General features: G+C 41.5%; 1 long non-coding RNA gene across 1 annotated transcript in view; it reads left to right on the plus strand.

Annotated features, from left to right (window-relative positions):
• Positions 1-5318, plus strand: part of LOC309519990 — a 30220-nt gene extending 24902 nt beyond the window's left edge. The window contains exon 3 of the long non-coding RNA XR_014214112.1: positions 4780-5318. This is a non-coding gene — a long non-coding RNA (uncharacterized lncRNA). The remainder of the gene's footprint in view (positions 1-4779) is intronic.
• The last annotated feature ends 4026 nt before the right edge of the window (positions 5319-9344 follow it).

The following is a 9344-nucleotide window of genomic DNA, read 5'->3' on the forward strand; positions in this document are numbered from 1 at the left end:
CTTCAACAGTATCTCATAGGCTTATTGAGCTTAGCATCTCATCACAATGGTAGAGTCTGAACGGTTCCAGGGGAATTCAGTCCTATCTGTCATCTGATAGGACTGCGCAGCAGTGAAGAGCTTTTCAAAGCAGACGAACAAAGAGCAACTTATGGTGAGCATACTGAAAAGACTCCATGTAAAGATCTGAGCCAATGAATTCATCAAAAGTCTTTTAAAGGTACAAAAGCATATATATATAGTAAGTAATATGTTCACCTGGGAATTTCCTACGGCATGACACATATTAGTGGGGAAAGCCTATAACCAATACCACAGTTTGGTGAAAGGAAGATGAGAGAGAGAGAGAGAGAGAGAGAGAGAGAGAGAGAGAGAGAGAGAGAGATGGAAGGACTTTGTAAGATTCTATTTAGAAGGTCTCATCTACAATTTTGGAGCTATTAAGCTGTTCTGGCTCTTGCCCTAACACACAGAGTGGGTCTCATTTGTAAGTAAGAAAGAGGCCTTTACTCAGGCTAGTAACGCTGCATATTTGGCAGTGGGCACAGCACTCAGGAGTCGTGACTGGTTCTGAAGTTCTAGCCCTGCTCTAGAACAACTGACTTCAACGTCAAAACCAGACAGTGACATGGATGTCCCAATGAGTTTCCCTTCCACTGCCCCCCACTTTTTAAAGATGAGACAGGGTGCACTCACTCTGGCACAGGGACTTTTTCTGGAAAAGAGTGACAATTATTAAATCCATTTTAAAAATATATCTGCATCCTAATTTTATAAGTATTAATTCATACATATATTTATATTGTTACAGGCATTGCTGTATATATCTGCTTAGGAGCTGGTTCCTTTAAGAAACTTAGGGTGTATGATATGCAAGAAGCACTCATATTTTTCATGGAACCCTTAAAGACTTGATCTTCTCATTAAGATCAAGGAATGAAACAGGAATTAGGAAAGAGGAAAAAAAACACCTGTGTGGATAAACTCAGCAGCAAGATTTTCAAAAAATCCCATCCTTATTTATAAGACACTGTCAATCACCATAAGAAGAAGAGGCAATTCATCTATTGCTGTGATGGAAATTTCTCCTACATTTTTTTTTAAGCATAAGTTAATGAGAGTAGAAATTGCATTTGAAAGAAATAATATTTTGTTGAAAATCTCATGGGTATAATGCAGGGGTTTTCATGTGCTTGCTATACTCTTGAAGCAGCCAATGGGTGTTTGTGTGTATTCCTTCCATTCATTCAATTGACCATCTCATAAGTGGTCTGCACTCTGGAGCCGTCCTTGGTGCCTGTGCTTCAAGTAAGACCCATGTGAAGACATCCTAAAGTAACTCCAGAAACAGGCAGACACAACCCACAATGACAAGGTACGCTCATACCCACATAGAAATTCTCAAGAAATTCTCAAGTGCCCTGAGAATGAGGTAGAAAAAAGTAGAAGCCTCTTTTGCAGAAAAAGGAACAAATGTCAAGGAACTGGAAAACAGTATCCAGAACAATACTAAATTCATCACGCCAGGTATTACAGTTTTTCAAAGAATGCTGTTTCATTCTTTGCAACTTGTACAACATGAAAATGCAGAACACGATGCTTTGGATGAATGGTGAGAGGATGCAAAGTGAGGTTTCATTATGAATTGATACTCAAGTACTTTCATCCTGGCACACCACCATATGGTCTAATAATATATGACCAAAGCTGATGACTCATCATGTGCAGAAAGCCAATATTGTTTGTGTGATGCTTGTCCTTTTATTTCATTCTTTAAAAGAAAAAGAAAAATCCCCACACTTATTTAATTACATATCCTGGGACACCATCTATGGTCAAAGGCCTGGAAACGATGCCTTATGAGGAACGGCTAAGGGAGCTGGGCATGTTTAGCCTGGAGAAGAGGGGGTTAAGGGGTGATATGATAGCCATGTTCAAATATATAAAAGGATGTCACATAGAGGAGGGAGAAAGGTTGTTTTCTGCTGCTCCAGAGAAGTGGACACAGAGCAATGGATCCAAACTACAAAAAAAGAAGATTCCACCTAAACATTAGGAAGAACTTCCTGACAGTAAGAGCTGTTCGACAGTGGAATTTGCTGCCAAGGAGTGTGGTGGAGTCTCCTACTTTGGAGGTCTTTAAGCAGAGGCTTGACAACCATATGTCAGGAGTGCTCTGATGGTGTTTCCTGCTTGGCAGGGGGTTGGACTCGATGGCCCTTGTGGTCTCTTCCAACTCTATGATTCTATGATTCTATGATCTAGCAGTCATTCAGGTTTTTTTCCAGAGCCTTGGTAATGGAACATACCACATTTCACTGATAAACGATATGTCTATAGCACAGACAGTTCTTTTATCAACACCTCAAAACATGCCCAGGAGGCCCTAAACCTACCAGCTTGATCTTGAAGTGGAACCCCCTTTGTGAAGAGGGCACATTACGAAGCTCTGATTCTAAAAGTGTCAGTTTAGGCCAGGGGTAGGCAATGCTACCTTCCAGATACTATGGATTACAGCTTCTATCACCCTTCACCATGCTGGCTGAGGATAATGGAAGCTGTAGTCTAAAGCTTATTCCTGCATCCTACCAGCAGTAGCAATATGGTCCTTATAAAGGGTTTGGGGAGAAGGCACAACTTAAGAATGCTCTGTTTACTTAAACTGCTGTAAGAACAACCCAGAGCCAATGGCTGTTATAGGATCGTCTTCATGGAAAATGTTAATGGCAAACATGCTTCATTTGGGTTTGTTTGGCTATGTCAAATACTCTGTATAGCAAAGTGTCCACTTGACAACTACATACCCACCTACCCATAGTAATGTGCTTCTCCCATTCAGCCTTTCTGCTATTTTAATATATAGGTAAATATAACAACAACAACTTTATTATTTATACTGGCCCATCTGGCTGGGTTTCCCCAGCCACTCTGGGCAGCTTCCAGCAAAATATGAAAGCATAATAAAATGTCAAACATTAAAAATTTCCCAATACAGGACTGCCTTCAGACGTCTTCTAAAAGTTTTGTAGTTCTTTACAAATGTTTTGGTTCGTGGTGCCATTAGTACCGTCTTACCAAACTGAGGCACTGTACAGAAGATGAGGTATTTGTTGAGTCAATTCACTTTGATGCTGCAGAACTTATACTACTTGGCACTTCAACAATCCAAGTAGAGACACTTCAACCAACTTATGAGACAGGCAGGAATTCTGTCATTCAAACAGATGGTTGGAACTGCAGGCAGCCAAGAGACCATGTTTGTTCATCAAGTGTGGGTGTTGACAGAATTTCCAAACCTCAAATCCAAATGGCTATCAGGCCTGAGTGTCTCTCCTTAAAGGGGCAGGCACACAGCCAATACACTACTATGATATATTAACCTTTGGAACAGTTTATCTTCCATCCCTTCTGTGGGTAACAATGAAAAAAGAATCCTGAACAATTTAAATTCCCTAGAGTAGTTGGTTTGGGGCTAATAATAAGAAATAATAAGTAACCCAAAGGGAGAAATTGGACCTTAAAAATGATCTATTAAAATGCAATCCTGTAGTGTCTACTTAGAAGTAAGTCCTATTGAGTTCAATGAGACTAACTCCCAGGTAAGCTGGTATAGAATTCATAGAATCATAGACTTGTAGAGTTGGAAGGGGCTATGAGGATCATCTAGTTCAACCCCCTGCAATTCAGAAATATTTTGCCCAACATAGGGCCCAAACCTACTGACTGAGCTATTATAAACTGGCTAAGCAATAACAAGGCAGGGGTGGAGAATGAAGGTGAAAAATCAGCCTAATCCAAAGATCTACTGGCCTTGCTCAAGCTAGGCAGAAGGTGGTGGTGATGGATACACGCTGCCTTTTTGAAATGGTTCCTCTGTTGGCTTTAAACAACAACAAAAACAATTTCCCCTCCCAATGATCTCATTAATTAGGGAGGGGCCTTGGCTCAGTGGTCGAGTAGTAGTTTTGCACGCAGAAGCTCTCAAAGTTCTGGGTTCAAGGTATATTCAGGAAAGAGTGTTGCCTGAAACCCTTCTGAGCTGCTGTCATTCAAAGTAGAAAATCCTGAGCTAGATGGAACATCGATCTGATTCAGTATAAGATCCTGTGATTCCAATGGGAGAGAAACTATGGGCTTCCTCTTCTCCCATTGCTTTCCCCCATGGAAAACCACTTTTTAGCACTCAATCAGAACAAATGGCCATTTGGATTCCCCCAAGATTGCCATTTGTTCCGATCTATTGCAAACAAATTGGAAAAGAGTGGGGCATGTGGGAAATCACTCAGACCCATGCTTTCTAGGCATGGTACAAGTGAATGAGACCTAAGTACAGTATCAGGACAGATCCTCATTTGAAGGGCATTCCAAGATAACGGATCCAATACCTCCCCCAATCCACCCCTGACAGACCCTAAACCACATTCCCTGCCCTTTCTGCATGGCAGGAGGGAGAAGAACAGCCATGGAGGTGAAATTTCCGTGTGTGTGTTGTACCTATTAAATGGCAGGAAGAAAACACTGACTTCCCTTCTCTCTCTGCGATGTCCAAATGTTCCTTTCCCTTCACAAATGGGTAGCTTTTTCAGCTTACTGGCTCATTATTCTAGGTCTCTATCAAGATGTACTTGGCAATGACTTTAGATATGGAAGGAGGTGATCTTTATGAAAAGGCACTCCTGGCTTCCATTTCCTGCCTACCAAATTTGCTCAAGAAACCAGCAGATGCTTCCGCATTTCATAAAAAGGAAGAACTTCATGGGAAGTTTTCCTTCCCTCCAGGAACTGATCCAAAAGTCTGGCATTTCACTCCACAAGAGCATAACACAAAGTGGGAACTTTCTCTGAAGCACCTCAACTGGAACCGCCATATTGTCTGGGGATCTTCCAAGGCAATTGTCTTTCTCCTCCTCCGGTGAATGTTCCAAGGAGAGGTACACAGGCTGCAATTTTGACATGAAAAAGGAGTATCTTCCACACAGATTATCATCAAGCGTGCATGAGATGCTCATTTGAAATTCTCCTCTAATTGTAAAGGCCCCCTTGAGGGGAACAAATAAGCCCCGCCATGTCTCCTAATCTTGCTGCACTGGTTGTAGAGCGCAGTGTTCGCTCCTAATGATGACACAAAAGCTGCTGTAAGCTTTCCTTTTGTGTCTCTCCTGCATAAATCAGCTGTTATTCAGTGATTCAGTCCTAACGGGGGAGAATCATTTTTGTGCTTTTCATTCTTTCCTCCCAGAGGGCAACAGATGTAATAACTTATTCCCTGTCTAGCACATTAAGGCTTGAAAAATTAATGCGGCGCTGCTGTGTTCTCTGCTTTTCCGCTATACTTAGAATTTAGGGTGAAAATATATTAAGTAATAAAAAGCTTATTTTAAAATTGTTAATGCACTTGTCTGTTTTAATGCCTCCGTGAATCCCCCCCCCCACCTTTCGTTCTGTGAAACAAGGATTTTAGTAGCTAATCTTCAAGAACTTCCTCTTTTCATTTGCTCCTGGTGCCTGCCGGTTGTTCTGCAAACAGACCAAGAATGAAGAGTCAAGAGACAGGATGGGTTGAACTAGGGCCTCAGTTATTACTGCAAATATCTTCTGGAAGTGGGTGAATAAAGAGCGCAGGTAGTTGGTCTTGGTTAACTACCGTATTTTTTGCTCTATAAGACTCACTTTTCCCCTCCTAAAATGTAAGGGGAAATGTGTGTGCGTCTTATGGAGTGAATGCACGCTGCGCAGCTATCCCAGAAGCCAGAACAGCAAGAGGGATCAGATCACTGCTTTTGCTGCGCAGCAATCCCTCTTGCTGTTCTGGCTTCTGGGATTCAGAATCCCCCCCCCCTTGTTTTCCTCCTCCAAAAACTAGGTGCATCTTAGGGTCTGGTGCGTCTTATAGAGTGAAGAATATGGTAACTTGGGGAAGCCAAAACCCTGCCCAGGTCAAAGAGCATGAAAAGTCCTAACTCCATTAGCTGGACTACACCATTACCTTGAATACGGAAGCCTTCTACCCCTTCTGGGCAAGGTTATCCTCAAGGATGCTAGAAATCAAGTGTGGTGAACCTTTCCCTCTCCTGATGTTGCTAAACTACAATACCCATCAGACCCAGCAAGCTAAGATGATGAAAGGTGTAGCTCAGCAACACCTGTAGGGCCAATGGTTCACCACATCTGCTCTATATCCTAGCTCACATTCCCACACACTGAGTTCAAAAGTGCTTAAGGGTGCTTACATGTTCTCATTCTTCCCACCCAATTAAAATTTCTGCACCTCCCTGTCCATATGCGACCAGTTAAACTATTGAAATACACCAACTCCTAGCTTCTTGATGTCCAGCAGAGGCTGGCTGAAGCCTGGCATTGGCGTAAACATCCCACTGCCACGCCTCAACATGTGCATCTTGTCCCTGCCCTAGCAACCAGAAAACTGCACTCTCTTGTATCAGAAGAACCACCCCCTTGTTTGTGAACCACAAAGATCCACCACTAAAATCCTGCTCAGATCCCTCCTTCATCAGATGCATGGCACAAGAGATAAGACGTTTTCCACTCAGAATATGGGACATCTCTTGAAGGTTGCCCACCTGGCTCTATTATAGGATTCTGCAAATTCTTTTTTAAAAAAATCCAGTGAGCTTTCATCACATTTTCTTCTGAAAACATCTGCTGCTGCTGTGCGTTAAGCGTAGGCAGTGATTATTATGCTGATTTTTAAGGTTAATTTTGACAGGTGATTTATTGACTTACTAGTTAAGAAATCTCTGCATTTTTATAATACTATTGTTAGGCAGCCTTCATTATCTGAGGATGGAAAGTGTGAGAAATAAATGAAGAAGCAGCCTTACTGTCAATTGACAATAATCTTCCAAGGGGTTGAGTTAATTTTGCATTGGAAGTGAATTGCTGAGAGTTGATTTTCAAACCTGCATATTCCTGGCTCATAGCCCGTATTTCCATCTACAAGGATGAGACGATATGGCAGAGCCTTTCCAATGATTGTTATGTCCCTAGTGAATGCTGGGCTTTAAGTGTAGAAACAGTGTGTGGGGAAAAATCTTTCCCTAATATGGGATTAAGGGGAAATCACTATTCCACACGCCCTAATGATGGGAAGAGATGCTATCCTTTCATGATGGTGGATAGAGGGAAATATATTTGCATTCTGCAGGAAGGATGAAGTAATAACTTACTCTGCTGCTTCCCATTGATCCCTGTGGTTTTGTTTAGTGATGTGTGGAAATCATGAATTGCAGATTTGCTATCCTACTTGCAACAAGTGGTACATAGCAGCTGCCTGGTTGAGTGTACAAACTCTTGTGATCTGTTCACTAAAGGTATGGACAAATATGGTTTCTAATGATTGTGGCAAAACTAATGAATAAAATACAATTGAGCCAGAGACAAATTGAGAGGCAATTCTAAAAGCTTTGGCAAAGTTTTATTTTTTATATAAATGATGCTAATAATATTCAGACTGTGCTGGCAAGATATGGCAGCATTTGAAATGTTTGATGCCTGCCAACTAACACTGGTGATTAATGACAAAACTTTGTATTGTGGACCTCCTGAAAAAAATCTTTAAAATAACAAAAATGAAAAAGTTTTAATTTATGGCAGTAGTATATTGTTTCCCTTGCAGGGTAGCCATTGATAGTTCTCTCTCTCTCTCTCCTTATTACTTTCTTTTGGTTACAAATATGTTTATGCTCTTATACGTTCATGGATTTTTCTTTTTTCTTTTTTTAAAAGATGGAAACATAAAAAGCAGTAGAAAACAATTACTTGGAACAGGCTGAAATAAATTAAGTTTTTGCATAATTTGACTACTACTGTGATGGGGGGAAACAGCATATCATTAAACATGCAAATTTCAGAACAAACATTAAAAACTGAGAGGTGGTGTTAGCAAAATATGTATGTGATATTTTATATTCCTCCACTAATGATTTCAGCGACATGAACAAAAATCTAATTAGTGCCGTTTATATCAATCTTTTATTCAAGAGCTCTTTATACTATGGGTCAAGGCTTTATTTGGAACAAGAATGTCTGATGGACCAGGATTCTGGTTTAGACAGATGTACCAATAATCCAAATGCCCAACTATCAAACTGTTTTGAACATGGTACATATTGCCCCAGTGTGTCTGCTTGGAACAGGCAGGAAATGCTGTTGTGAAACTTTGGATGAAAACAACCAGCTACTTTGACAACTGCTACTGTCCTTAATAGAGACATTTGGAAATTGGTGTCATTGCAGATAGTATGAAGGGCCCATTTCATATGCTTAATGAGTGGCACTCCAGTCCCCATTGTGGAGAAACAGGCAGCCATCCTCTGCCATCGTGTACATAATATAATAAGAAACCAACAACAAATTATGAATGGCATGGACTCCCACCACCAACGCTTGCTATTTCTCATGGGGCAAATCTGCTCAGGTCTCCACAAGTGCTCACATCGCAGATTATGGATGATCTGTTACCTAGGCAGATCTTCCAGTGCTGGAGTTTCCATGTTTGCAATGTAACTTCTCCTCCTTCCTCTCTCTTTGCGCTCCAGCATCCCAAATCTGCTCTGAAGCACTGGGGGGAAACCCAGAACAGATTTAGGTGTGCAAAGAGAGGATAGGTTCATTTGAACAAGTGGATACCTCCCTACTGATGAGAGGGCATGTGCCTCTACCACAGGAATTTGAAGACTGCCTGATAAGTTCATGAAGTGGACCATATATGATCATCTAGACTGTGTGATCATCTAGGCTGAAAAATGACTCCACACTTCTATGGCTCCATTTGTGTCCTACAGAAGAATGGACATTTCAAACAACTTTAAGGGGGTGGGGTAAAGATTCCCACCATAATCAATATGAGGTGGCAAATGGCCGATCAGTCTTTCCTTTAGCTTCAAAGAGCAGCAGAGCTGCAGTCAGAAGAGAAAGCGGCACAACATGGTTCTTCACTGAGAATGGCCCAATAGGGATGGTGTTACTACATGACATAGCAACTCTATTCAAATTAGGGTGACATGAAGAGCACTGGGATGCATAAGAGGGAGTTTTCAGTGGTGATGCCTAGATTATGGAATGTCTTTCCCAATGAGACTTTGCAATATGATTCTTACTGTCTCTTAGGCATCAGGGAAAAACATTTTCATTCATATCGGCTTTTAAAGTGTGATGCATCTGTGCAGTGCTTTCCCCCCTAAAAAAATGTATAGGGGTACTGTCAGGGAACTGACATCGGAGCAGAGGGGGAAGGCGGTGCTTCCAGACTCTGCAGAGGAGGGAACGAGTAAGGAGGGTAGAGAGAGAACGTCATCTGGGGAAGAATGTCCAGGTGACACCAG

This window comes from Podarcis vaucheri (genome assembly GCF_965113315.1).
Source record: "Podarcis vaucheri genome assembly, chromosome: 1".
Classification (NCBI taxonomy): domain Eukaryota; kingdom Metazoa; phylum Chordata; class Lepidosauria; order Squamata; family Lacertidae; genus Podarcis; species Podarcis vaucheri.